This window comes from Serinus canaria, chromosome 15 (genome assembly GCF_022539315.1).
Source record: "Serinus canaria isolate serCan28SL12 chromosome 15, serCan2020, whole genome shotgun sequence".
Taxonomy (NCBI): Eukaryota; Metazoa; Chordata; class Aves; order Passeriformes; family Fringillidae; genus Serinus; species Serinus canaria.
In genome coordinates, this window is record NC_066329.1 from 780,990 (window position 1) to 806,715 (window position 25,726).

General features: G+C 55.5%; 1 protein-coding gene across 1 annotated transcript in view; it reads left to right on the plus strand.

Annotated features, from left to right (window-relative positions):
* RTN4R (reticulon 4 receptor) overlaps window positions 1–25,726 on the plus strand; it is an 86,371-nt gene that overhangs the window by 21,107 nt on the left and 39,538 nt on the right. The gene's annotated exons all lie outside the window — the stretch shown is intronic.

Genomic DNA, 25,726 nt, shown 5'->3' on the forward strand with positions numbered 1-25,726 from the left:
GAAATTCAATATTGAAAGCACTGAGTAGGACCCTCTGTGGATTAATTTTGAGCAGAGAAGAAGAATGAGGAATTTAATGCTCACTCTAATGAATGTCAATCTTCTCTCTTAATGAATAGGAATCACAGTTTGCTGCACGTTGTTGGGAAATGAAAAGCATCCTAAGTTCCATTCACTTCCTTTTTTTTCCCTTCCCCTTTCTTTCTTCTCTCCCCTCTTTGAGCGAGATAATGCTGTGCACAGCAGATGTGAATGTTCATTTGTGAGCACGGAGGATTTTATCTCTCCCTGTACAAGGCAAGGCTCTCCTTCAGCTGAGCTTTGTAAAATTTCCTGTACAGTCCAAACATTGCTTCAGAGCTAGATCCTTCACAGCCAGCTGGGGTGGGGTTTTCCCCTTTTTCTTGGGAAACCATCCTGAGAATGCAAAGCAGAGCTGGCCCAGCGTGTGCTTGATGTGTTCGCTGTTCTCAGCCCTGGCTTTGCTGGTTGGAGTCTCTGGTGCCACTGTCTCCCGGGAAGGGACACAAAAGGACACACACCCACCTTCCCCATGCCATCCCTTCCCTTGGCAGAGGGATGCCCAGGGTTGATGTCCAGGGGGTTTGCAGCAGGAGCTCTGGGTTTGGGAAGGCTGGCACAGGGCTGGGCAGGACGCCGGGGTTCCAGCCAGGACAGGAGAACTCCCCAGCACTGCCCAGGCCCTGGTTCTCAGCTCCTGCCTCTCGTGGGGGATGGACGGTCCAGGGCAGCAGCAGAGCACCCCCATTTCAGCAGGGGAGGGTTCTGTGAGCAGCAGAGCCCTCTGAGTGCCAGGAGCCTCCTGATTCTTGTCCTGCTCCTTGGCAGCTCCATCCCTTGGGAGAGTCACGGGCCAAGGGATCTCCTGGGAACTGCTGAGCTCCTGGCTCAGCTCTGCCAGCCTGCACCTCTGCCCTTCTCCAGGGCTCTCTCTGGATCTTGGGGATACCTCAGACCCTGGGGACAGTCTGGGGACACCCCAGCATGGGCCCTGGCACTGGAGACAGCAGCAGCAGCTCCTGGGGCTGCCAGGAGGTTTTGGGGCTTCTGGGGCTTTGGGAGGGACTTGGGCTGTACATGGGGATTTTGGGGTGTACATGGGGGCTTTGGGGTGGATGTGGGGCTTTGGGGTGTACATGGGGGCTTTGGGGTCTGTGTGAGGTTTGGGGTCTCTGTGGGGGCTCTGAGGTGTGAGTGGAGGTTTAGGGTGTGTATGGGGGCTTTGGGCTGTATGTGGAGGTTTGGGGTGTATGTGGAGGCTTTGGGGTGTCTGTGAGGTGTGGGAGCACACACAGAGGCCCCTCCTGCTGTTACCAGCACCCAGGGCTCGGACATGAAAGGGATGAGTGGCTGTAGGAGAGGGAAGGGGAATTCTGAGGAGCAGCGGGGGACAGAGCTGAGGCCTGGCCCCATCCTCCAGGAGTGAAGCCCAGGAAGCCCCTGGGAAGTGAAGTGAGGTGAGAGCAGAGCCTGGAGCACCTGAGGCAGCCTGGAATCAGTGTGAAAAACGCCAGTTACTTGTTTTTAAAAGTTTAAAAGTTTAATGATAATAAAACATCCGGGTACCTTTTCCAGGCAACAAAAGCCCCAAAAAGGACCCACGTTAACAGAGGATTAACCCTTAAAAGCAACAGCCTGTTGCCTATTCATACACCTCATCCATGATGCATCAATTCCATTCAAACACAGGATTCTGTCTGGTCAGTGTCAGCTTCTTCCTCTGAATCCTGACAGCATCTTCAGAGACGAATGAGGCAGGAAGAAGTTCATTTCTTCTGATAATGGGGGCAGTAATTACTCTTTCTCTGAAAGATTGAGGTGTCCTGTGACTGCTATCTGGTGTGAGCCCTTTCTTTGAAAAAAGGATCCTGCATAGCATAGTTTCTATTGTAACATTTTGTTACAACATGAAACTATATTTAACACACTACTTAAGAAAATTAACACAGCATAAATTTCTAAGACAACACATATAATACTCTAAATATTCAAATATTTGCAAAAAGCCAATCATAAAATAGGCATTTTTCACAGTCAGGATGCAGATCAGGAGCAGGGCCAGGGATCTCTGTGGCCATGCTTTAGGGTGTGGAGAGGGAAGGGGGCAGCCTGGCAGGCAGGGCTGCTCTGGAAGGGGCTTTCCCCTGGTCTGTTCCCCTGTGCAGATGGCTCCAGCTGGGTGGATGCTGGCTCAGTGCCAGGGGAGTTTAGAGTTGCACTGTTTTAAAATATTTATTAATGTGAAGATGTCGTTAGCACTTAAGCCGAGGCAATACCGTAGAAGTCTTTTTGCTGGAGTGGAAGTTAGTGATGCTGAAAAGCCATTAAGCTGTAAATATAAACTATATTAAGTGCTCAGGAGCAACCTTAAATATCCCTCAGCTGGTTGCTCTGCCTGTGCAAGGCTGAGTGTCTGAGAGAGGATTATTCACAGAGATCTCTCTGCACAGGGCCTGGCTCTGCCCAGGGTCTCCAGGAGGGGCCTGAGTGGATTTGCAGGTGAGATTTTCAGCTCAGGGACTGCTGCTCAGTGCCTGATATCCCCCAGAACCACAGGATGCCATGGCAGGGACAAGAAGAGAGAGTGTTCAACCCTGTCCAGCCTGGCCTTGGGCACTGCCAGGGATCCAGGGGCAGCCACAGCTGCTCTGGGCACCCTGTGCCAGGGCCTGCCCACCCTCCCAAGGAACAATTCCTGCCCAATATCCCATCCATCCCTGCCCTCTGGCAGTGGAAGCCATTCCCTGGGTCCTGTCCCTCCATCCCCTGTCCCCATTCCAGGCAGACACGCTAAGCCCAGAGAAGGAGGCTGTGGGTGAGATCCTGGGCTGGCTGCTGTCCCTGGACAAGGCTCACGATGCATTCAGCCCCTGCTGAGGCTCCTGCCCATCCCCATGGGCTCCCTGCCCAGTCAGGATCAGCCCTGATCCTCCCATCCTGCCAGATCAGGCACAAGAGCTGGGATTTTCTCAGAAAGGGCTGCCAGAGCTCAGGGAGTCAGAGACTGCAGTGGCCCTGAGGCCTCTCTGCTCACAGGGACAGAGCAGGGAGTGGGGGGGAGTGGGGCTGCCCCTGCCCTGGGGTCTGGGTCTGCCCCCCCAGTGTCTGCTCAGCATCCCCCTAAGCTGGGCAGCAGAAGCCCCTGAGCCCTCCTGTGCCCGGTGTCCTGCTGCTGTGCCAGCCCCACTCTGCTGCCCAGACTGTGCCCAACCCTCCCAGTCCGGGTTCAGGGGAGGCCATGGATGCTCTGAGGGCTGGAGCCAGGCTGGGAGAGCTGGGGGTGCTCACCTGGAGAGGAGAAGGATCCAGGGAGAGCTCAGAGCCCCTTGCAGGGCCTGAAGGGGCTCCAGGAGAGCTGGAGAGGGACTGGGGACAAGGGATGGAGGGACAGGACACAGGGAATGGCTTCCACTGCCAGAGGGCAGGGATGGATGGGAGATTGGGAATTAGGAATTGTTACCTGGGAGGGTGGGCAGGCCCTGGCACAGGGTGCCCAGAGCAGGTGTGGCTGCCCCTGGATCCCTGGCAGTGCCCAAGGCCAGACTGGACAGGGCTTGGAGCAGCCTGGGACAGTGGGAGGTGTCCCTGACTGTAGCAGGGGTGACACTGGGTGAGCTGCAAGGTCTCTTCCAACTGTTCTATAATTAACAATAATTCCATGATTCTGTGATTCCATGGGTTTTGTTAACCCCAGGGGCTGCTGGGCAGCCTGGCCATGCAGACCCTGCCTCCCTCTGCTGCTGACCCTCCTTTTGTTCTCCAGCCTATGGCTGGCACTTGATTTAGTAAACTGCCTGCACCCAGGAGAGCTCACATTTCAGTCTTTAAAACCAACCTGAATAAAGATTGCGGAAGTGAGGAGCCCCTGCTCAGGCTGCTGAGAGCACACAGTGATATGGATTTCTTAGGCAATTAAATTGCACATAATAGAGTAACTGGATTGTACAAATTTAAAGAGCACCTGGAATATGCAGGCATATTCTGAAATTTCTAATCTCATATTTCAGCTCTAGCCCATTAATCTGTCATATTTAAGGCCTTTATTTCTTTTCTGTTCACCCTGCTGCAGAGTTGGGATATTGATGGGAAATGCAGCTCTTCCTTGTCTGCCGGGATCTCCTGTTCTGCTCCTGGGCCACGCACGGCCTGAGCACCTTTTTCTGCTCACATCCTGTGCTCCATCCTGCTTTTCTGAGGAGAGTGGAGCAGGGCTTGCACAGCTGTGTGGGAGCAGGAGCACCCTCAGCAGGGACAGCCCTTCCTGGGGACAGGGGCTGCAGCCCCACGTCCCTGTCCCCATGCCCAGCCTGCCCACCCCTGACTTTTCCCTTCTTCCCCCTCCAGGCAGCCCCCCCAGCGCTGTGTGCCCCCAGGCCAGCTGCAATGTGCCATTCCCTTTCCTCTGGGCTCTCCTGGCCCAGCTCAGCTCCCTGCTGGCCCCTGATCTGCTCCTCTGCCCAGCTGGGCAGCAGGGGGGTCCCCATGGAGAGGGAGGGAGGGAGCTCAGTGCCTGTGCTGGATCCAGGAACCTCAGCAGCCGCAGCTGCTGCTTATCCTGATTATTTGGGGTCTGAGATGCAGCCAGGGGGGTCTGGGCCCTGAGTTTGGGAAGGATCTGGGGGAACACCTGAAGAAGTGGAACTCCAGCCCTGGCCCAGCTGCTCAGGGCCCGGAGGAGTCCCCATCCCTATGGATGTGGGGGAGCCATGCCCTGGGCAGTGCTGGGGGAGCAGTTGGAACTGGGGATCTCAGAGGGCTTTTCCAGCCTTTCAGACTCCATGATTGTTTGGTTTGTGCCCCCCCCCCCCCCCCCGGGTGTGGCAGCAGCGTCTGTGCCTGTCTCACCTGCACAGGTCCCTTTCCTGCCTGAGTGACAAATCCCCTGTGTGGAACATTCCAGGAGTGCACTGCAGGAACCCCACTGCTGCTGAAGCCCAGCAGGCCCCGTGCCTGGCAGTGGATGCCCCACGCATTTGTGGGTTTGGGTCATGGAGTCATCTGGGGGATTTTTTCCCTTCACAAATCCCAAGACCAGCTCAGCTCTCCCCACAGGAGATCCCTCGGGGATTGTCCTGGGGCAGCCCCTGGGGTGTGGTATTTTCTGGGTCCCCTGTGGCAGGAAGGAATGAATCTGACTCCATGTTCTTAAAAGGCTGATTGTTATGTTATGTTATGTTATGTTATGTTATGTTATGTTATGTTATGTTGTGTTGTGTTGTGTTGTGTTGTGTTGTGTTGTGTTGTGTTGTGTTGTGTTGTGTTGTGTTGTGTTTTATGTTATATTATGCTATACTAAAACTATACTAAAGAATAGAGAAAGGATACTTACAGAAGGCTAAAAGATAATAATGAAAAACCCGTGACTCTTCAGAGTCTGACACAGCTGGCTGTGATTGGTCATTAAGTTAAAACAATTCACATGAAACCAATCAAACAATGACCAGTTGGATAAACAATGTCCAAACCACATTGCAAAGCAGCAAAACATAGGAGAAGCAATCATATAATTATTGTTTTCATTTCTCTCTGAGGCTTCTCAGCTTCCCAGAAGAATCCTGGCAAAGGGATTTTTCAGAAAATGTGACAGTGACACCTGGTGTGGCTCTATGCCCACCTGCAGTGCTGGGCTCTGCTCAGCTGCAGGCTTTGTTCCAGCAGAGTGAGGGCTCCAGGCAGGGCCGTGTCCCTGGAGGCTGCTCTAGGTAACACAGGAATTCCAGCTCCTGCTCACTCCCCAAGCTCAGGCCGTGTGTGTGTGCCTGCTGGGGCAGCCCCAGCCCTGTGGCACTGAACTGTCTCTCAGCTGCCCTGGGGTCTGGTGCTGGGGCAGCCTTGGTGGCCCTGGGCCGCCTCCACCCCCCCTGACCCTGACCTGCTCCAGCCCTTTCCACAGAGACTGTGCCTGCAGGAGCACTTCCATGGGACCTGGCTTTGGGATTCCATCTGCTTGGAAAATCATAAAGTCATGAGCTGCTTTGGATTGGGATGGACGCCAAATCCAACCCAGTGCCACCCCTGTTATGGCAGGGACACCTTCTACTCTCCCAGGCTGCTCCAAGCCCTGTCCAACATGGCCTTGGACACTGCCAGGGTTCCAGGGGCAGCCACAGCTGCTCTGGGCACCCTGTGCCAGGGCCTGCCCACCCTCTCAGTATTTTCCTAATATCCCATTGTCAGGAAAATTAACCCACAAACACCAAGCAGAGGATTATGTCCAAAAAGGAGACAAAGGAGCCCTGTAACTTTATTTGAATAAAGGGAGAGCATGCGGCGTTCCCCTGGTTCTCTCACATTGCTAGAGGGCACAGCCTCCTTGTTATCCCAATTTCCCGGCTGCATTTCCCTCTCTTTCCCCACTGGTTGAGGTACCTGCAAGGTACAGACTTCCCAAATGGCCTGGTACAGGTCCCTTTCTAATGGGCATCCCCCTCCTCCTTTTTCTGAATCTCTGTTCTTGTTCTCTAAGTCCAGGGATTTAGCACAGCCTTGGGTGAGCAACAGTCTGTGTCAATTAGTGGAACTCCTCTGGAATTTATGGTTCCTCCCACTGCTTCTTTCACCTCTCAGTCTCTGGCTTTATCTACCAGCAGGCCCACAGGTTGTTTTAGAAACACCTCATTCCTTTCACCATCCATCCCTGCCCTCTGGCAGTGGGAGCCATTCCCTGTGTCCTGTCCCTCCATCCCTTGTCCCCAGTCCCTCTCCAGCTCTCCTGGAGCCCCTTTAGGTCCTGCAAGGGGCTCTGAGCTCTCCCTGGATCCTTCTCCTCTCCACGTGAGCACCCCCAGCTCTCCCAGCCTGGCTCCAGAGCAGAGGGGCTCCAGCCCTTGGAACATCTCTGGTGCCTCCTCTGGACTCTCTCCAGCAGCTCCGTGTCCCCCCTGTGCTGGGCCCAGGGCTGGGGCAGCTCTGCAGGTGGGGTCTCACCTGGGCAGGGCACAATCCCCCTGCCCCAGTCCCTGCTGGGGTTAAAGAAGGAGCCCCTGGGAGCTCAGCTGCCCCCCAAACACATCCCAGGCTGCAGGAGAGTCCTGGCCCTGCCAGCTCCTCCTGGGAAATCCCTTTGGGTACCCCTGAGTTCAGGCATCCCCAAAAGGCTCTCTCTTGTTTTTGCCTCTTTGGGGCTGCAGGAAGGTGGAGCTGGGAGCTCCGGCTGTCCCCGGGCTGGCTCTGGAAGTTCTGGGAGTCAAGGTCACGGGGGGAGCGGTTCAGGAGGCTGTGCCACACATCCCACCCTCCTGGGGCACCCACAGAGCCCTCTGGGGCTCAGGGTCTCTGCAGCCCTGTCTGACACAGCATCTCGCAGCCTCAGATGGAGCAGCACTAGCCCTGGCAGCTCCTCTGAAACCCAGCCCGAGGGAAAGAGGCAAAAACCTGACCCGCTTTTGTTTGCTGTGCACAGCCCAGGCTGCTTTCAACTCCTGGCCTCGATTAGTGAAAGCTAAATTGTTTTCCTGTGGAATTGTTTGAGAGTAAAGAGAGGTCTGGGGTGTTAATTTGCTCTTTGCTTTCGCTAGAGGAACCACGGGGGGTTGGAGCCCGGCGGCTCGGTGAGCAAGGCAGGCAGGTTTGTGTTGGTTTGTTTGCAAAACAAAGTTTCAGGGATCGACTTTGCCGAGCAGAACGAGGCAGGATGGAAGAAAAGATGTGAGCGCTCTCTCAGGAGAGCTTTAAAAGTCTGCACATCTCGCAGAAGCTTTAGAAATTCGGAGCTGACCCTGCTTGCTTTGTTTAAAAAAATTAAAATATAAATAAAATTCTGCTGCACAACTCCGCCCCCGTGGCTTTCTTTGTGAGGAACTTCTGACAGACTCGGAAATGCTCTGGCTGCTGAATAAATTATAAACCCCATCCTCGGGCAGAGGCTGCACAGCCAAAAGCAAATTAAATCCTCTTCAGCGCAATATCGAATGGAGATGTTTGCTTCAGTTTGAGGAGTGTGGGTTCAGTGTATTTACCTTTTGCTCAGGCTGCTCAGGAGGGGAATGTCTGCCTGGGAGCCCGGCTGGGGAGGGCTGGGTGGGGCAGGGAGTGTGATGCTCTGAGAGAGGGCTCAGGAGCCTTCAGAGCCAGGGGAGCCAACTGCCAGGGCTGGGCTGGCAGAGGGCAGCCCTCGGCATCCCTCGGGATGGGGCCCGGGATGTAGCTGGGCCTCCTCGGGGCAGGGGTCACCTGTAGGGGGGCAGAGCTGCCACACAAACTCCTGGTGTCACACCAGCCCTGAGGGCCAGAGCTGTCACACAAACCCCTGGTGCCACACAAACCTCTGGTGTCGCACCTCCCCTGGTGGCTGCTGGGCTTTGGGAGCAGCCAGAAATGGCTCAGCAAAGATTTGGGAAGGTATCACCAGAGTGGAGCCCAGAGAGCTTCACTGGGGGAGCCCAGCCCTGTCTCAGGGACAGGAATGCCACACTTGGAGGGGGGTGCTGCTGTCCCTGTCCCTGAGCCTGCTCAGCATCCCAGGGATCCCAAATCCATGTGGCAGGGGATGCTCCAGGGCTGCTGAGCACCTCTGAGCTGGGGGTGAGCTCCTTCTGGGCACCCAAAGAGGGAAAAAGTGTGTCCAGAGCTGCTCCAAATGTTCTGATTCCCCACAGGTGACTGGAGAGGCAAGAGCCAAAGGCTTGTACATTAAATTGTGCCAGGATTTAACAGCACTTGATGCTGCAGAGCAGTCCCAGCTCCATCCCCCTGCTGCCTGCTCCCTGCACCCACTGGGATGTGCCACTTCCAGCCGGGTCTGGCCGCAGCCTGGTGCCAGCAAAGGCTGGGAGTTCATAGGGAGCACAAAGGAGAACAGCATCCCCCTGGATCTTCTCCACGAGCAGGGGCTGTCAGAAATATTACAGATTGATCTGTATTTTATCTGGGAGGGAGGATGGCTCCTTAACATCATTAAGTGGTGACCTTTAAAACTCATCTTCTGCTGCCAGCCCGGGCAGGCAGTGGATGAAGCGGAGACGGATGGCGGCGGTGGGGAATCAAATAAATTGTTTGCTGAGATCACTGCGGGTGTGTTTGCAGTGGTGTGGAGGTCCCTGGGCCACTGCTCACTGTCTCTTTCTTTTTTACAGCAGAATAAATCCAGTTTAGTGCCCAAGATGAATTTTCAGGGCCATATGTCATGTTTTACAAGGGGCTGACAGCTCAAATTGGGGCAGAATAATGGTGCCCAGCCTGAAGTCACCTCAATGGCTTTATTAGATTCCTCATCCCCCAGCAGAAGAACAGGCTGGCCTTGGGGGGTGCTTTCTGCTGGGAAGCTGATCCTGTTTAGTTTCAGCTTTGAATGTTGGTGTGTGGGAAATGCTGCCAGGCCAGGTGGCAGCTCCAGGGCCAGGCTGGGACGTGCAGTGGCTCAGATTGGGGTGCCCCAGGTCTGGGGCCTGTCCCCTGCACCCCTGGGACAGGGGGACATCCCTCACAGCCTGGGACTGTGAAGGGGTCGGTCCCACAGGGGTCTGGGGGACTGACTTGCACCCTGTGAGCTCCTGGCAGCCAGGGGTGGTGGGGATCTGCTCCCTCGTGCCCTGGCGGGGACACCTGCTCCCTTGTGCCCTGGCTGTGCTCTCCTGTGTTTGGAGCCCCTGAAGAATGCTGGTGCTGGGAAAGCAGGATTTCCTCAGGGGTGGCAGCTGGATCACAGCTGGCAAGTGCTGTCCCACAGCAATGTTCTCATGCTGCTGGCTGCCACCTCCCAGCTCCTGCAGCCTGGCATGGTGTAAGGGGTCCCTGCCCCTGGCAGGAGGGCTGGAACCTTTAAGGTCCCTTCCAACCCAAAATTCACAATTCCAGGACTAATTGTTGGGGCAGGAGAAATTCCCAAGGAGAGGCAAGAAAGAGTGGGAAGGAATGAGATGGAAGCAGAATGCCTGTAACTCCCTGAGGGGTTTCAGCTGCCTCAGGGCACTGGGGGACTGCTGGATCCCTTTCCCCCCCCGCCCCCGAGGCTGTGGTCAAGATTGTTATTCCTGCCATAGTCTGGAGCTGGATCCAGGAGGGTAAATCCCAGTTTGGGTCCATTTCCATGAGAGTAAATCCCATGGAAATGGACCCAAACACCAATGGTCCATTTCCATTGGTGTTGCTCTCATCCCTGGGGCTCCCAGCACAGCCTGGGATGGTGTTTGGGATGGGGGGGGCGGGGAGGGAAGGAGAAGATGGCACAGGGAGCTCAGGCAACCATGGTGCAGTGAGGGTCAGCCTGGGGCTTCATCCTGAGCTTGGATGAGGAGGAGGAGGAGGAGGAGGAGGAGAGAGGGTCTATGCTGGCCCAGTGCTGCTTCTGCTCCTGCCAGGGCACAGGGCAGTGACATTGGAGGGTGAGGTGCTTGCAGAGAGGAGCAGGGAAGTGCTGCATCCTTTTCATGGCCTTTTCCTTGACCTCTGAGAGGCCAGTGACTACTCGGAGCTCATTCTGTGCACTCAATGAGAACAAACAAGGGGCATGGGGACAGAGGAGCTGCATCCCAAGGGGTGACAGGCCCTGAGGACACAGGAATAGCTCAGACAGCAGCCCTGGTCCCTCTGGGGACAGAAACTGAGGGTTTACCCAGGCCCTGGGCTGCTGGCACAGCTCCTCTGCCCCCTGGGCTGGGGTGTGTTCGTACCTTGTCCCCGGGCCCTGCTTCCAAGGGAAGTGAGGAGGACAGAGTTCCAGTGTCTCCAGCAAGGATGTGCCTGACTTTGGGATGTCTTTGCAAACTCAGACAGCTCTTAAAGCAGAAGGTTACCCTAATTTATGGGCCCTGGATTTATGGGAGATATATATCAGGCACAGTGTAATAGCTTTCCTGTAGCCCATCTCCTGGGGGGACATCCTGGAGTCTCTGGGAGCAGGGACAGCAGTGGGAACACTCACCAGTGGCACTGCTTTAACTCCTTCAGTCCTGCCACTGCCCCACACTGCCCAAAGTGCCCAGCCTGTGCTGGGGGGAAGCTGGCAGTGGGATCCAAAGCCCTTTGACTTCTGGCAGTGAATGGGAAACTTAAGAAGGGGAGATCTCCCAAAGCTCAACCCACCCAATCCGTGCCCTTCCTGCAGTGCCCTGTGCCCACCTCTGTCGCTATGGAACACGAAAGAACTAGATGCACACCACTGCTCTAAGGTGAAGAACAAAAAAAGAAGTTTATTTCCTGACTCCAACATTTATAGTTTTCTAAAAGTGACAGTGGATTGGAGGGTGACAGTGCCACCTCTCCAATGCCACTGAGCAAACCAACAGTCCATCAAGTCTCTCCTCCTCCATAAAAGAATGCAAAACAATGTGTTATCTACAAACAGTGTGTGAGAAAGTTCTCTACAAGAATGTAAACATCAGAAGGCTTAGAAAATCCTAGAAAATCAGGGCGACACACCTCTCTGCATGCCCCTGCCCCCACCAGGGGCAGTTTGTCCTTCCTGTCCCTCCCTGCTCGTACTCAGAGCTGCTGGTGCAGTTCCAGGGCTCTCTGTGCCTCCTGGCCCAGGGACCTGCCCCAAGGTGTCCCTTCAAGCAGTGTCACCTCCTGCTGCTCCTGCCCGTGGAAATGCCCCCAGTGCCCCTTAGTTGGTGGAACAGGCAGAACGCTGGAGAGGCAGATTGGCTCCTCTCTTACTTCCCATTCCCAAAGCTCCTGGGAGCAGCCCTTGGGAGGATGGGATGGAACTGTGGGGACATGCCTGTCCTCTCCTTCATGCTGCTGTGCCCCACTATCTCCCTACTGAGGGATGGCCCAGGGGCTGCCCAGGCTGGGGAGGTGCCCAGGCAGGAGAGATGAGCTGGGGGTGCTGGAACCATCTGTGGAACAGGATCCTGGGGGCAGCCAGCGGCACAGGACAGCTGGAGTTCCTCTGGGAGCTGAGGATCCCAGCAGCTGCTGGAAACCTCAGCAGGACCCAGTGGGAGCTGCTGGGTCAGCCTGGAGCAGTCGAGGGCTGGCAAAGGCTCTGCTGGGTTCGGTGCTGGGAGTGCTGGGGACTGAGCTGGGCTGGAGGAGGCTGCACTCCCTGCAGGATAAATCCCTTGGTGACTCATTCCCGATGCTGCAGGCAGGGCCTGGAGCAGCTGATGGTGCAGAGGCACCGGGAGGTGTGAGGAGAGGGAAAGAAAGGTGAGTGCATGGGCGGGGGTAGGCGGGGTCCCAGGCGCCGGCTGCTGCACCCCCGGCCCCACACAGGGTAGCACACAAACCTTCCTCACATCCCAGAAAGCAGAAATGGCTGGAGCATCTCTGCTCCCCGAGACTTTGCTCTCACTGACATCCAGAAAAGCCTGAAATCAGCAGGAATTCCTTGGATTTCTTCTCAGACCCACCAGGGCAGGCTGAGCCCTTTCCCATCCCACCGCCCCCTCCAGCTAGAGCTGGACTTTCAGAGCTGCTTTGCTGCGGCTGTAGGAGGAGGGGGGTTGAAAATCTGCTATTCCTGGGGCCCAGGCTCTCCTGTTCTTCCTCCTCCTCCTCCTCCTTCCCTGCAGTCCCTGTGTGGAAATGGCTGTGCCCACTCAAGAAGTTGGCACTGCTGCTTGAAGATGTTCTGCTTCTTTAACGGAGCCTCAGCAGTTACAAAAACTTGTCTTTAAAAATTCATGCTGTTCTGTATCATGTTAAATATTTATTCTAAAGGAACAATGCGTTCTCCCCTCCCCCCTTCTGCTATGATACCTATTTTGCATATGAGCTGATTAATTATTAAGCATCTACATTTTATTTTGACAAACAGAAGATGTGCTCCAGTCAGTTGGATGCTGTTGTGTTCTGCTGAGCTGTGAATTCACCTTCCCTCTCCTGGCACAGAGATGCTCCCTGGCTGTGTCCTGGAGCTCCCCCACACTGGGAACCCAGGCTGCTCACAGCCAGTCCTGGACCTTCGTGTCCTTAACCCTGCAGAGCCCCGGCCATGGAGAAAACTGCAGGATCCCCTTTCCCTGCTCACCCAGCAGGGAGCCAGGGTAGCTCCTCAGCCCCAGCTGTGTTTTTACCTGCCCATCCCTTGGCTGTGCTCAGGTGAAGGTGACGAACCTTTCCTAATGGGGACATCCCCCTGGGCTGGGGCAGGAGAAGGTGCTGCTGGTCCAGCTGGGCGCCCAGGGTGTGCCAGGGCAGCAGGGAGAGCCTGGTGCCAATTCCCAGCCCTGGGGACCAGAACTGGGATGCGCGGGGCCCAAGGCAGCTGGGTCCCTGCTGGGTCCCAGCACGGAGCTGCTCCATGACAAACGTGGATGGTGGCACGAAGTCCCAGGGGACACTTCCTGCAGTGGAGCTTGGAGGTCCTCTGGGGATGCCAAGACCCAAATTCCCTGAGTGATTCCTGGGGGTGGGAGGGCAGAGCCATGTCCTTGGAATAGAGAGCTGCCCTGGGGACACAAACAGGCCTGTCCTCCCTGAGCCCGCTGGGCACTGCCCTGCTGGTCCAGCTCTGGAGCTGGAGCCTTCTCCCAGCAATTCTGTGGGAGAGGGAAGCACAAAATGTGCAGCTCAGTGGGACTGGAGCCTAGCTGTGTGTTGTCCCAGCAGGAATGGGCAGAGGTGGGATAGGTGGAGAAGAAGAGCTCTGGCATCCAGGGGCCCGTCCTGCTGCAGGGGCACCCCATGGCACCGCGGCTCCGACCTTGCAAACTTGGAACAAGGGCTGAGCAAAGATCTGATCCCAGGGCAAAGCCCACTCCAGGATTATCAGGAATTAATCTTGCTTAGAGAATGGGATTACTGCTTAGGAGAGACACTGAAAATCCAGCATTTGTATTCCTTGTGAGATTCCAGTGTTAGCCCCTCTTCTCCCCGCCCCAGATTTCCCAAGGAAGAACAAAAATAACTCTGAAGTTTTCCCATGGAGATGTGATCTCGGCTGCTTTGCAAACATGGGAGCATCTCTCTCTCTGTGCTTCCCAAGCAGGCTCTGCACCAATAAAAATGCAGCCACAGGATCCATTTTGGAATTGATGCTCAGGAAAGCAGGAAAATGAAGCAAATTGGGTTGAGGTGTTAGTTTGGGGAGCTCTACCAGAAGAGATGAGATCCCTCAGCGTGTGCCCTTCTAAAGGGTCTGTCAAAAACCCCTTCCTCCTCTGGCTCCACCCTTGGGGCTGCAATCACAAAGTGAAGAGACTGGGCAAGGTGGAGATTTCCAAAGCATTTGGAGCAGATTCTCGGGGAACCTTTGTCTCGGGATGAGTTTGGGAGCTCTGTCACAGAGACTGCCCGGGGGGCTGCGGGCAGGGGCGTGCGCTGGGAAGCGAATGCTCTCATTAACAGCTGGGCAATGCTCGCTCTCATTAACAGCTTCATTAGCGAGCGGTGGCACCCCGGGGGGCGGGGGTGAAAGGCAGCACGGGGCTGGAAGGTGGCATGGAGCAGAAAGGTGGCACAGACTTGAAAGATGTCACGAGGCTGAAAGGTGTCGCGACAGCTCCGCGCTTCTGGCGCCCCGGGAGAGGCTGCAAAACCGGCCCAACGGGATCGGGATCCTGCTCGGTTCGGCAGCAATGGCCCTGGGCAAAGTGGCCATGGGCCTCGGTGCTCTGTGTGCTCCTGGGGCACATGCACAGCTGCACACCCCCGGGGTCACTCTGCCACTGGCTGCACTGGATGGAATTCCAGCAAACCCCTGGAAAGGCGGGGGTGGAGAAGGCACCAGGCCGGAGCAGGGCCCTTGTGCGGTCACTCCAGAAGGAGCTATGGGCAGTGCTGGGTTTGCTGCCTGCCCCACTCCTGCTTTTAGGGAATGTTGGCAGTCCCACCTTGAACGAGGCCGTTTTGGGGAGTCAGGCACTGGCTGGAATAGAAACAGAGCTGTGTAATCCCCTCGAGGAGCCAGAGCAGGGAGCCCTGACCAGGGAGCTGCAGGTGCTGGGTCCGGCCTGGGCCTGATCGCCTCTGAGGGGCTCTGCTGGGAGGGGGATGGAGCAGGGGTTTAACAGTGGAATGTCCCAGGGGAGTGACAGGGACACTGACATGGATTTGAGCAGCCAGAGGGCAGGGATGGATATGATATTGGGAATAAGAAATTGTTCCCTGGCAGGGTGGGCACGGGCTGGGATGGAACTCCCAGAGCAGCTGTGGCTGCCCCTGGATCCCTGGCAGTGCCCAAGGCCAGGCTGGACACTGGGGTTTGGAGCAGCCTGGGAAGGTGGAGGTGTGCCTGCCATGGCAGGGGTGGCACTGGATGGGCTTTGAGGCTCCTTCCCACCCAAACCACTCTGTGACTCGGTGTCATGGGAAAATGGGAAGACTCTGACAAAGGCAGGCCCAGAGCCCACAGCTCTGTGCCCCGGTTGTGCATTGCAGACACTGTCTGGGGGGGGCAGGGCTGCCTGGTGCCTCCTGACCAGGCTCAGGAGCAGGGCCAGCAGTTGGGCTCAGCAGGCACAGCTGCAGCCACTGGGTGCAGGAATGCAGGCTGGGTTTTGGACAGTGCCTTGGAAGGTCCCAGCTGGTCGAGCAGCTGCTGCTCCCCCCAGCCTTTGGGGCTGGGGTTGATCACTGTGACTTTCCCTGAACTGAATTCCCAGCTGGAACCTGGGTCTTGCTTTGCCACCTTCTGCTGGATTAAAGAGCCTTTGAGTGTCCACTGGTTTCCTCCCCTGGAAGTGCTCAAGGACTGTTATCAGGTCACCTTTTAGCTTTTCTTCAGGGCACAGTCAGATCAGGTGTCTTTACTTCACACCATTTGTCCTGGCCCCTGACATCATTTTAGGCTCTTCACAACTGGTCTGAGTCTTGTGCCTTTCTCTGAACTCCCTCGGGACAGATTTCCACTGGAGCAATATTCTAATCCTGCCTTCCTTCTGGTGCAGTGTGAGCCAGTTCCCTTCGGGACTTGCAGAAGGCCACCCAGGTGGGCTTAGTGGTGGAGCTCAGTCCCAGCACTGTGGCTTGAGCTGGTGCTGGCTGCAAGCTGCACTTCTTATGAGCAGTTGCTGGTTTTGGACAAACCATGGCAGACTCGTGGATGGGTGGGGCGGGAAGAGCTGGATCTGCTGTGTTTGGGCACAGAAAAGGAAGCTTTATTTTACTTTATTCCCCTCTCTGGGAACTGAATCTTGGCTCGAGGCTCATCCAAGGACATCCAGTGCAGGGTGGCAGAGGCAGGCCTGAGCTCCATGCCCACCCCTGCCCCAAGGAGTGACTGCCTGAGGCCCAAAGCCATGAACTGCATCCTGGCTGTTTGGGAGCTGCATCCCTAGGTTTCCTGGGTGAAGGGAGGGAAATGTCATTCCCCTGGAGGAGCCAGAGATGCTGGCTCAGCTGGAGAGAGAAGAGGGCCTTTGCCAGGGCCTTTGCCCACCCCAGAGAGCTGGGGACCGTGGCCAAAGCAGGGAACAGCTTGTGCAGCCCAGGCTGGTGGGATGGTGATCCTGGGGAAGAGGAGCCAGCCCCTCTTCTTTGGGCCAGGACCCTTTCCTGAGGCTGCCAGCACTGCCTGGGGCAGACTTGAGACATTGGGTGGCTTTCCTTGGGGCTTCCAGGACAGCCAGGACTGCCCTGAATCCCAGAATCCCTGAGCTGTCTTCCTGCTGCCCCTGTCCCCAAGCAGCTGGGCTGGGCTGGGCTGGGCTAGGCTGGGGGTCCTGGCTGCAGGGAGGGTGCAGAGCTGTGCTTGTGTCTGTAAGGACACAAAGCCCTGGCAGCTGGGCAGGACAGTCTGATTTTAGTCAGAACGGTCTCAAATCCTACAAATCCTCCATCCTAGGAGGGACAGCACCCACTGACCTGTGCTCCACCCCGGGGTACCTGGTCCTGTGTCCTGCTGTGCTGAGCTGTTGGGGTCTGTGTCCTTGGTCACTCTGAGCTTCACTTCCCTTGTTCCTGTTCCTCTCCAGGGATGCTCTGTCCCCAGCAGCAAGGAGAATTCCCTCAGCTGCAGGGAACTCCACATCTGATGGTGGAGATGGTCACACCACATCTCCTGATGGTGGACATGGTCACACCACATCTCCCTCAGTCAGGGGCTTGTCCTGCCCCAGGGGACACAGACAGGCAGTGACACTCAGGTCTGCACAAAGCTCCAAGCAGACACTGCTTGCTTCCCTCCTTTCCTATGCTTGGCCATGTTTCCCACAGGAATCCCCTGCCCCATGGATCCTGTAACATCCATTTTGGGTGTTCCCATGGGTTTGGGGCCAGGGAAACTCTCCTGGACACAGTGTAGGGAGGGTGATGACTCCATCCTCCCCCTGCCTGCTCCAGGCCCTCTCCCGGGAAAGCCCCCTCTGGAAATAGCAGGCTGAGTGTTTCCAGCTTGCAGAGTGCTTCAGCAAAGAATCACATCAAGGGCTCTTAATGCTCGACCTTTCCCATCTCCCTGCAGCTCCTGAGTGCCAGGCTCAGGCTGGGAAGTGCCTGGGGACACTTCTGACCCCACCCAGCCTGTGCTTGGCAGAGAGCAGAGCTGCAGCTGGACCAAGGGGCTGCTCTGCCACCCCAGCTGCTGCTGTAGGGGACACCTGGGCCACCCTCTACAGGGCTGCTGAAAGGTGCTGGCAGGCTCTGCCACGGGCACTGCCCTGGGGAGAGACACTGGTGGGTTGTACTGGCTCATACTGGGTTGTGCTGGGTCATGCTGGGATGTGCTAAGTTGTGCAGGGCCAGACTGGGTTATACTGGGTTGTGCAGGGTTCTGCTGGGTCATACTTGGTTGTACTGGGTTTCCCTGGGTCATACTTGGTTGTGCTGCTGGTTTGGGTCTCTAAATTTCCCTGCATGAAGTCAGGGGAGCCCAGTGATCGCAGAAGTGTGGCACTGGGAGCTGGAGGAGGCCTCTGGGATCCCTGCTGGGAACTCCACAACTCCTGTCAGGAGGGGACAGCTGGGGGGGTCGGGTTCTGGTCCCAGGGAACAGGGACAGGAGGAGAGGGAACGGCCTCAGGCTGGGCCAGGGCAGGCTCAGGGTGGACACCAGGGGAATTTCCCCATGGAAGGGGGATCAGGCCTTGGCAGGGGCTGCCCAGGAAGGTTTGGAGTGCCCATCCCTGGACATGGCACTCTGCTCTGGGCACAAGGTGGGATCAGCACAGATTTGACTTGGTGACCCTGGAGCTCTTTTCCAGGCTGAATGGTTCCATGACTCTGTGATTCTGATTCCACACTGCAGGAGCAGCTCCCAGCAGCACTGTGCAGAGGCAGGGGCTGTGTGGGGCAGAGCTATGGGACAGCAGCCCCAGCTCAGGTTCCACCTTGGAGCTGCAGGGCTTTGGAGTGGCTCAAGTACTGAGACACCAGAGTGCAGGGAGCTCCTGTGGTCAGGCAGGGCTTGCTGTCTGAAGTCTGTGTTTGAGGAGCAGGAGGTGCCTGCTGGGACAAGGTGGGGCCTGGGGCAGCTGGAGCAGAGGACAGAGTTGGCATTTCCCTCCTGACCAGCTGTGAGAGAGAATTCAGTCCAGGGAGTTCTGTGTGTCTGCTTTGGAGGAGGTCAGAGGAACAATTCTGTCCTCAGGCTGTGCGGTGCCTCCAGGCAGGAATGGGACAGGCTGCTGTGGCCAGCATTCCCTGCTCACCCTGGCACACTCAGGGGCTGCAGGACCAGGCCACAGCTCCATCCCTGCAAGGCTGGGCATGGGCATGGGAATGGGCATGGGGATGGGCATGGGGATAGGAATGGGGATGGGCATGAGAATGGGGATGGGTATAGGAATGGGGATGGGAATGGGAATGGAAATGGGGATGGGGATGGAAATGGGGATGGGAATGGAAATGGGAATGGGATGGGGATGGGAATGGGAAGGGTTGGAGCTGCTGGTCTTAGAGGGCTTTTCCAAGCAGACTCCATGAGTGCGTGCCCAGAGGAGGAACATCTCCCCAAAGGCACACACCTTGCCCTGGCCACTGCTCCCGGCCCTGATCCCTGGGGGATCTGGTTATCCAAACCAGCTGCAAAATCCAGCTATGCACAGAATTCCCTGGGTAGGAGGTGGCAGTGGCTGAGCTCTGGCCCCGGGCTGTTTTGTGCAGTGAAACCAGGGTAAGCACAAAGCAACTGGGGAAAAAAATTAAAAATAAATAATTTTTTAAAAAAGTTTTTAAAATTTAAATGAGTTTTATTTCTTTTCATGTTGCAAGGCTGCATTTTCTTTCCCTCATTTTCTGCTCCCTCTTAGAGGCTGGTACTGCTGAAGTGGTTGTTTTGTGCTAGTTCCTTTAATTAGTTTCTTAGAAGCTTCCCATCTTTCCTATGGAGACTTGTTCTTCTGAAGTTGATTTCTTAAGGTTAGGCTTAAAAAAAGCTCATCCATACAGAAAGACATGGAGTGAAAGGGAAAGCCAGGCTGTAGGAATGATCTAGGCACAGTGTCCAGTTCTGATGCACTGGGAGAGATCCAGGGACTGAGATTTGACCTTACAGGTCACAAAGATTGATCATCATCAGTCATCAATCACCACAGAAATGGTGAGAGGACTGAAGCACTTTTCATCTTAGGAAGGGCTGAGAGATTGGAATTACTCAGCCTGGATAAGAGGAAGCTCAGGAGAGAGCTCAGAGCCCCTTGCAGGGCCTAAAGGGGCTCCAGGAGAGCTGGAGAGGGGCTGGGGACAAGGGCTGGAGGGACAGGACCCAGGGAATGGCTCCCACTGCCAGAGGGCAGGGATGGATGGGAGATTGGGAATTAGGAATTGTTACCTGGGAGGGTGGGCAGGCCCTGGCACAGGGTGCCCAGAGCAGCTGGGGCTGCCCCTGGATCCCTGGCAGTGCCCAAGGCCAGGCTGGACACTGGGGCTTGGAGCAGCCTGGGACAGTGGGAGGTGTCCCTGCCATGGCAGGGTGGGACTGGATGGGCTTTAAGGTTCCTTCCAACCCAAACCATTCCATGATTTTATATCCAATCAGAGTTTCCAGGCTGAACTTTTTGGGACTTGGGCATCTCAAGCGTTGAAATTCTTCAGCAACCCCTCCCTGTTCCCTTTGGCTGGAGCACAGGGATGATTTTATCCTGCTCCCTTTGGAAGTGTCAGCCCCTGTGCTCTGGAGTTTTACAGCCACCTTGTGCCTTGCAAGCCAAGATCACTTTTTAATGCTAACAAGGAATCAATTTGTTTTGAATGTGCAAAGATTTTATGCCACTAAGAGAGAAGGGTTTTTAACATGGATATAATAAGCCTTATGCTATGACCATGGTTTGAATAATCCATGGATTTCTCATTGTCCTGCCTCAGAAAAGATGCTGAAGTAAAGGAAAAGCTGCTGAGAAGGGCAGCCAGGGTGATCAGAGGGCTGGGGTGGGCACAGACCCACAAAGAGGCTTTATACCTTTTTGCCAGAGGTGTCCAGGGCAGGGCAGGGGGCACTGAGGAACTGGTCACAGTTCTAACCCTGGTGGCACTCTGGGAACAGGTGAGGCTGGAACCTCACCACACATCAATCACCTGTGGAGGGCTTTGCCCCAGGGTGCTGTGGGAGCCAAAGGACAAAGTGAGTTTGAAGAGAGGAAAGGCAAAGTGGCTGTCTGGGATCCACTGTGGCCGTGGAGGGGGTGGTGCTTGTGAATAATCCCAAATCTGAAGTCTCCAAAGCTCTGCCTGTTCCCTGTGCCTGTGCCAGGGCACACTCTGCCCTGCCTCACCTGCCTTGACCCACGTGGAGCCTCTGCTGAGCCAGGGCAAGATGAAAGCCCCATGATCTTTGTAGTGCTTCAATATTCCAGTGCTTGTACAAAAAGAGAGTTTTAAACGGAATCACAGGAGCAGGCAAGGCCCAGATTCCAAGCTGCTTGGGTGCTGCAGAAACAGGGATTTTACTTTTAGAAGCTGCAGATTTCATCCTGGCTCATGTCTGCCTTTCTTCTTTTTCTTCTTTTTTTTAAATGGTTTTCTAAAATTACAAAAAGCACCCACAGATGGTAGAGCTCTGATTGGTTTATTGTGTGTGAGTGTGAAAATCCACAGCATGTTGGTGCTCCCTGCTTGGTCTCCAGAGACACACAGACCCTGCAGTTGATTGGTGAAATGAATATCACAGAATTGTGGGATAGATTGGGTGGGAAGGGAGCTTAAAGCCCATCCAGTGCCACTCCAGCCATGGCAGGGACACCTTCCACTGTCCCAGGCTGCTCCAAGCCCTGTCCAGCCTGGCCTTGGGCACTGCCAGGGATCCAGGGGCAGCCACAGCTGCTCTGTGCCAGTCATGGATCACATGGCCAGCACAAATATCCTAAATCATGTCAGGTGTTCTGAAACAGCCAGAACTCTTTTAAATGGAAGCTCCAAATAACCTCATTGACTTTGCCAGTTCTCCGTGCTCTGCTCTCTCAGCTGGAAGTTTTGCTGGGAGTGGGATGAGAACAAGAACCACCCCCCCCCCGCCAGTCTTGCTCTGAGCCAGGGCCTGGTTGTCACCTCCTGAAGACATTTCTGTGCTTAGGACACCTGATGTCACCAGTCCACAAATGCAGGGTGGTGTTGTATTTGTGGAGTGCCCCATGGCAGGAAGGAATGATGAATCTGACTCCATGTTCTCAGAAGGCTAATTTATTATTTTATGATATTATATGATGTAAAAGAATTCTAAACTAAATTATACTAAAGAATACAGAAAGGATACAGACAGAAGGCTAAAAAGATAATAATGAAAACTCTTGACTCTCTCTCCAGAGTCTGACAGAGCTTGGCCCTGATTGGCCAATAAGTAAAAACAATTCATATGAAACCAATAAAACAATCACATGTTGGATAAACAATCTCCAAACCACATTCCAAAGCACCACAACACAGGAGAAGCAAATGAGATAATATTGTTTTCCTTTTTCTCTGAGGCCTCTCAGCTTCCCAGGAGAGAAATCCTGGCGAAGGGATTTTTCCAGAAAATATGACAGTGACAGGGTGGTGATAAATCTGTCCCAGATTTCCATCCCCTCTCTGTGTGAGCTGGGGTCAGAGTCTCTCTGTCTGGACCACGTGCCACCTTCAGCAAAAGGCTGTCACTGCTGTCCTGCTGTCTGTCACCACTGTCCTGCTCTGCTATAGGACAGGATCCCTTCCTTCCTGGAGCTGGTGCAGGGCCATGTTTGGGACTTGGTGTGAGGATAACACTGAGAACACCCTGAGCTTGTGGTTGGTGCCCAGCTGTGCTCACTCCAGATCCAGGACTTCTCTGGATGCCAGGCTCTGGCAGTGAGCTAGGATGGAAGTGGCTAGGAGAGCTGACCCACAGTGGCCACAGGGATGTTCCACACCACAGAAGGTCCTGCTTGGGGTAGGAACCAGGAGAGGGGTGGAGTCTCCATCCTGCACGTGCAGATGTGGTGATGGAGGAACTGTGCTCAGTGATGGCCTGGGCAGTGTCTGGTTAATGAGGGCAGTGCTTGGGCTCCATGGCCTTGGGGGTCTTTTCCAGCCTTAACTCTGGGACTGTTCAGTGCTTGAAGGGGCTCCAGGAGAGCTGGAGAGGGACTGGGGACAAGGGCAAGAGGGACAGGACACAGGGAATGGCTCCCACTGCCAGAGGGCAGGGATGGATAGGAGATTGGGAATTAGGAATTGTTCCCTGGCAGGGTGGGCAGGCCCTGGCACAGGGTGCCCAGAGCAGCTGTGGCTGCCCCTGGATCCCTGGCAGTGCCCAAAGCCAGGCTGGACAGGGCTTGGAGCAGCCTGGGACAGTGGGAGGTGTCCCTGCCCATGGCAGGGTGGCACTGGATGATCTTTGAGGTTCCTTCCAACCCAGACAATTCCATGATTCTCTCGTGTATGCCCTTGGCAGGGAGAACTCAGAGCTCACATGCAGGATCCAGAGAAGTCCTGGGGCCTCTGGAATCCCATCCATGCTCATGCCAGACACCATCTCAAGGAGCTTTTTATTCTACTGCTGGAGCTTCCTTACACTGGCATCCTGCTGCTGCCCCTTGAGCAGCTGAGGCCCTGCTGAGGAAATGCTTTTCAGTCGATTTGAGAAGGAATCTCTTGGATAAGGAAAAGAGACCCTCAAGTGCTGATTTTCTGCCCGGTTGCCTCTTCTTGCGAGAGGCAGTTGAACTTCAGTGGGAAGAAGGTTTTGCAGCACTTTGCAGCTCACACGCTACACCAGGCCCTCAGTGTCCCCACTCATTTGAGCTCATTTTTCTCCTCCTTCCCTTTCCACAGGAACCTTTTCACTCCTTCACAAAGAACTTGCAATAAGAGTATTTCCGAAATCATTGTTTATTCAATATTTATGACAACCTTGGAATGCAAATTAAGTTGTAACAAACGAGCACACAGGTGGGTGCTTTGCTCCTACACAATTCCTGGATTACCCTCCTGGAGCCCTGATTTTCCATAGTTTCCTTGCAACGCTCTGATGGTGCCTGGGAGCTCTGTACTTCACCACTCTCTGTGAATTTCCTTCCATCCCTGCCCTCAAGTCCTCCAGCAGGAGTGGGATGTGTCCCCCTGAGCTGGACTTGACACATTTTGAGCAGGAACACAATGGAATCATGGAATGCTTTGGGTGGGAAGGAATCTTAAAGCCCACCCAGTGCCACCCCGGCCACGGCAGGGACACCTCCACCTGCCCAGGCTGCTCCAAGCCCCAATGTCCAGCCTGGCCTTGGGCACTGCCAGGGATCCAGGGGCAGCCACAGCTGCTCTGGGCACCCTGTGCCAGGGCCTGCCCACCCTGCCAGGGAACAATTCCTTATTCCCAATATCCCATCCATCCCTGCCCTCTGGCAGTGGAAGCCATTCCCTGTGTCCTGTCCTTCCAGCCCTTGTCTCCAGTCCCTCTCCAGCTCTCCTGGAGCCCCTTTAGGTCCTGCAAGGGGCTCTGAGATGTCCCTGGAGCCTTCTCCTCTCCAGGTGAGCACCCCCAGCTCTCCCAGCCTGGCTCCAGAGCAGAGGGGCTTCAGTCCTTGGAGCACTGGGATGTCCTGCTGGGCTATCTGAGGTTTCTGACTTGACATCTCCAGCAGCTTGAAGTGCCCAGGATGAGGTAACCACTGTGCCACAGCCAGGGAAATCTGTTATTTGCACCCAGAGGTTCAGGATATCAGTGTAAGCTGTCCCAGTGAGTTCTTGGTCTGGACATTTGCTGTGTAAGCCCAGGCCCAGCAAAGCCAGGTGTGGGTGCTCTGCCTTCCCTTCACCCCCCCAGTCTCCTGTGAGCACCTCTTAGGAGCCCAGCTGGCTTCTGTTCCTCCTCTCCTTGTGCACACACACAAACTCTTCCTCTTGGTCTTCCTGAGGGATCCCTTCCCCATGGCACTCCCTGGTGCCCAGGCCTGTGCTCTCCTGCCCAGGTCTGCCACCAGGGTGCCCGTGCCTCTGTGCTCACAGAGGCTCTGCTGGGAGATGCTCCCCTGCTCTGTCCTGCAGAGGCCCAGCCTGGCATTCTCCAAAGCAAACACTCAAACAGCAGCACCAAAATCATGAAAAAAATCCTGTATTTGTAGGTCCAAAACTTTGGTGCCTTCTGGGTTTCCCTCCTCTGGCAGCTGCAGCACGAACGAGATCATCAAGATTTAATTCAGCCCGTGGCTTGAATGTGATCTCTGTGCTTGTCCTGCAGCCCTTTCCCTTCTCCATCTGCCTCCCTGCCTGCATCTCAGCATGGATCAGATCCAGTCAGCTGGATGGAATGGAGCTGTTGTCCACCCAGGAGCCACCTCTCGCTCTCTTTTATTCCTTGAACTGCTTTTTAGTGCTCGGGTGTTGTGGAGAAGGAGCAGCTGTGATGTCCCTGTCCTCAGCCGCACTCTGTGCCTGCCATCCCTGGTTCCCAGCTCTTCCCTGGAGGTTGGGTTTGCAGTGTGGGATGAGGTGGCAGGAACAAGAGCTCTGAGCTCCTCCCTGTGCCCTTGCTCCAGCTGGGATGACATTTTTTCCTTCCCTCGTGCTTACCCCGTTTCCAGAGGCATTCCTGACACCTGCAGAGAGTGTGGCACTCCCAGCCCTTCCTGCAGCTCCGGAGGCTCCCAGATAAGGCAGGACTGGGGCTGGGGCAGGGGCTGCCACCCCTCCTGCTGTCAGGAACTAAACCTCTGTGGGCAGAGATTTATCCCTTCCCCTTGCTCCTGAACAAAACCCTTCCAGGCTGCCTGAAGTAAATCATATAAACATGGAATCTCCTGAGCTGGAAGGGCCTCACCAGGATCATCCAGCCCAGCTCCTGGCCCTGCCCAGACACACCAACAACCCCAGCACGGATTTCCTGTCCCAGCTCGAGTCCCTCCCTGCACCCCCAGGGCAGTGTTTGCCCTGGGGGTGCAGGGAAGTGCCTGGAGGAGATGACCAGGAAGGTGAAGGGAGACGATTTAAAGGGCCTGGAGAGCCAGGACAAGGGGAAAGGGATTCACAGTGATAAAGAGTGGGGTTAGATGGGATATTGGGAAGGAATTGTTCCCTGGGAGGGTGGGAAGGCCCTGGCACAGAGTGCCCAGAGCAGCTGTGGCTGCCCCTGGATCCCTGTCAGTGTCCAAGGCCAAGTTGGACATGGGGACTTGGAGCACCTGGGACAGTGGGAGGTGTCCCTGCCATGGTGGGGGTGGGAATGGATGAGCTTTAAGGTTCCTCCAACCCAAACCAGTCTGGGATTCTGTGCTGACTCCATGAGCTGACCCCGAGGCTGGTGGGGCAGCCCTGGCAGCAGAGACAGAGCTCCCTGGGGCACTGGACATGCCAAGGGGATGCATTCCCTTGGTGCTGGTGGATCCCAGTGTTGAGAAGGCTTGTCTCTGTGTCCAGGCAGCCAAACCCCTCATGCTGGCCCTGTCCCATGTCCTTGGATGGGCCCTGAGCAGGGCACGACATTGTGTGGCTCCTG